The sequence below is a fragment of the Prionailurus viverrinus genome, chromosome E2, assembly GCF_022837055.1.
Source record: "Prionailurus viverrinus isolate Anna chromosome E2, UM_Priviv_1.0, whole genome shotgun sequence".
Taxonomy (NCBI): Eukaryota; Metazoa; Chordata; class Mammalia; order Carnivora; family Felidae; genus Prionailurus; species Prionailurus viverrinus.
Window position 1 is genome coordinate 25,654,770 of NC_062575.1, and position 3,292 is coordinate 25,658,061.

The 3,292-nt window shown below is 49.4% G+C and overlaps 1 pseudogene; it reads left to right on the forward strand.

The window, feature by feature from the left end:
* Positions 1 to 973: 973 nt before the first annotated feature.
* Positions 974 to 3,079, forward strand: LOC125153486 (AP-3 complex subunit beta-2-like; annotated as a pseudogene).
* The last annotated feature ends 213 nt before the right edge of the window (positions 3,080 to 3,292 follow it).

The window sequence follows — 3,292 nt, forward strand, 5'->3', positions numbered from 1 at the left end:
GGAGGAGGGGCAAAGAGGGGATTGAGGGTGGGGTGCAGGGGGGGCGGATCCAAAGCAGGCTCCACACTGAAAGCAGATAACCTGATGTGGGGCTTGAGCTCATGAACCAAACCGTGAGATCATGACCTGAGCCAAAGTCAAACTCTTAACCGACTGAGCCACCCAGGCGCCCCAAGAGAGAGAATCTTAAGCAGGTTCCAAGCTCAGTGCAGAGTGATGCAGGGCTCAGTCTCATGACACTGGGTTCAGGTCTTGAGCCAAAGTCAAGAATCAGATATCAACCAACTGAGTCACCCAGGAACCCCAACAGTTTGTGTCGTATTTTAAGTCTAAGTGTAGAAAATGTGTACAAGTGTAATTAGCACAGGTCTTTGCATTTTTCTTGTTCACTTGATCATCTAGGAAAGACCCACAAAATGTTTTCCAAAATGTTCTGGAGTTTTGTATGACCAGATCCAGTTATTCTTGTCACTTTGTGAAATGCCTGGCTTTGCTGACAGAGCAGTCTCTTATGTCCCCTAGGTCAGCACTTGATATGATTCCTGAGATGTGGGACCCTCTTGGCTTCCTCAGCTTCTTCTAGTCCAGCACTGCCCAGTGTTCTCTGTGGCTCCTGCCAATGACTTTGATCCAAGAAGCTTCCTCTGAGGCAGGAGTTCCTAACAAAATGCACATTTGTTACACTGAAAATTGTTAAATAAAATATTTTGTGCTCTCAAAAAAAAAAGCCTTCATGATGCTGGGCACATCAATCATGCAGCCCTCTATCTTGGCTCACCCACCCCTGCACTGACCCCAATCCTGCCCTCTTCCTACTATTGCCCTCCTCCAATTTGTCTTCTACTCTGTTCTATTTGGCCCACCTCCCGTCCCCACACCTACTGCCCCTTGCTCTACCCCAAGTTCCCAGGTACCTTGGACGCTGTTCTCTCTGCAATGAGGTGCATTAAGGGCCCACCATCAAGCATCCAGTATGTTTCAACCAAGTCTGAAGAGCTTCTACATCAGGTTGATCAACTCCACCCAGATCAAAATCCTAAAGCTGGAAGTGCTGAGTAAACTAGTTAATGAAACTGAAATCCTTATTGTCCTACAGAAATGCCAGACCTATATGCACAGCATGGTCAGAGACTTTAGGGCATCATGATCCAGGCCATTGGACGCTGTGCAGCTAACATAGGATGACTCTGTGACACCTGCCTCAATGGCCTGATGCAGCCACTGTTTCACCGTGATGCGCTATTCATCACAGAGTCAGTGGTCATCATTAAGAAGCTGCTGCAGATGCAGCCAGCACAGCACGAGAGTTCATAAGCTGGCAAAGCTCACAGACAACATCTAGGTGCTCCTGGCTTGAGCCAGGATCCTGTGGCTCATTGATGAGTACTGTGAGCAAGTCTCCAGTATTCACCTGATGTCCTGGGAAAAGCAGCCAAGTCCTTCACAGCAGAGCAGGACACCATCAAACTGCAGGTCATCAACTTGGCAGCCAAGCTCTACCTGACCAACCCTAAGCAGAACAAGCTGTTGACCCTGTATATACTAAGTCTGGCCAAGTCCCACCAGAACCATGATATCTGTGACTTGCCACACTTCACCTGGCATTTTATCCTCTCTTCAGAGCAGGATGGAGCCCTCAGCCACCATGCAAATAAGCTCCTCCTGGCACCCAAAGCAACCCCAGACTTGGAGTCATCCTTCAAAGACCAGACCACTTCCAGCCAGGCTCACTATCCCACCTACTAAATTCAAGGCCACAGGATACCAAGAGCTTCCAGACTGGCCAGAAGAAGTTCTGGACACATCTGCATGCAGCGTGGAGGTATCTGAATGGACCAAGTGTTCAATATGGCAGAAGAGGAAAGAGAGGAAGAGGAGTCAGGCCCCCAAGAGTCCACAGATAGACACCCAGAGTCCAAGAGTGAATCAGACAATGAGAGCAGCAGTGACAGCAGCTGAAGGGTCCACCAGTGAGTCCAATAGTGAAGACCAAGATGAAGGTGAGGAGAAAGGGAGAAGGAGTGAGAGTGAACCCAGTGAGGAGGAAAATGAGAAGGGGAAAATGAAGAAGGTGCCAGAGGGACAAGGAGAAGGTTTGTCTTCAGGTAAGGGCAGAGATTCCAGCTGTAGCTCATCAGCTTGAGAAGACATTGGAGCCTACGGAGCAGCAGGTGGAACCTGCCTCCTGAAAGGAAGAAGAAAACAGAACAAAACAAAATTAAAACCTGCCTGTGGAACAAGTAACCCTGCAGCCAAAGAAATGTCTTGGCTTGATCTAGAGGACTTCTCCCTCCTAGCGTCCAGCTTGTGTCTCCTCCTACAAGTGTATCCACCAGTCCAGCTGCTGGCCTGGAGGGCCTGACATTCACAAACAAACAAACAAGCAAAAAAGGCCCTGATGCCCTTGCTGCTGGGTCCAGTATCGAGGGTTGGAAGGCAGGAGCTGTGGCACCTTGTAACTGGTGAGGGCATCCAGCCTTTTTGCCCAGGGCCCCCACATGGTATCTGTGCATACCCACTTTTCCAACAGCTCCAATACTCCCACCAAGAGCCTGCAGATGGGCACCCCTAAACTGCCTGCAGGTATTAGCATCCTGAAATTGAGCCCCTGGCACCCAGAGAATCTGTCACTGCTGTAATGGGGATTAATTTCTGTGACTCAACCTAGGTGCTCAACTTCCAGCTATGAATCCAAACCCAACAGTTTCACATCTCCATTCAGCCACCCATTGCATAGCAGATGACCCCTGAGTGTGTTCAAGATTGAGAATGAGTTCAAGAAGGTATAAGCAAAGCTGATGGACATGAATGAGATTACAGAGAAGATCAAGCTGCCAGACACCTGTCAGAGTGACCACAGTGTTTACAGAAAGTGACTGCCACTGCCAACCTTGATTGTGTCTCTTGTCAGACATATGACAAGTACAGGTTTGAAGGGAGGATGCTGACCAGTGGGACACTGGCCCTGCTGATCCTGGACACCCTGCCTGCTGGAGCTGCCTCACTGATAGTCAACAGTGAAAAGATGGTGACTGGCACTGTGCTGGTGAGGGACATGGTACATGGTCTCATCCAGTAATTCCCAAGCGTTGTGACCTCTTTGGCCCCTACCTGTTACTCCATCATGACATCTGGGCTGTTAGCCTCTCTCTTTCTTTCCCTCACATCAGACTTCTTATCCAAGATAGCATCCACGGGGATCCTCTCTCCATCTGGTCATGACCAGGCTCCCCCAACAATTCCCCTCCCCATGAGTTTCCAGTGACCTGTGCAGAGAGACATAGCAGCTGCT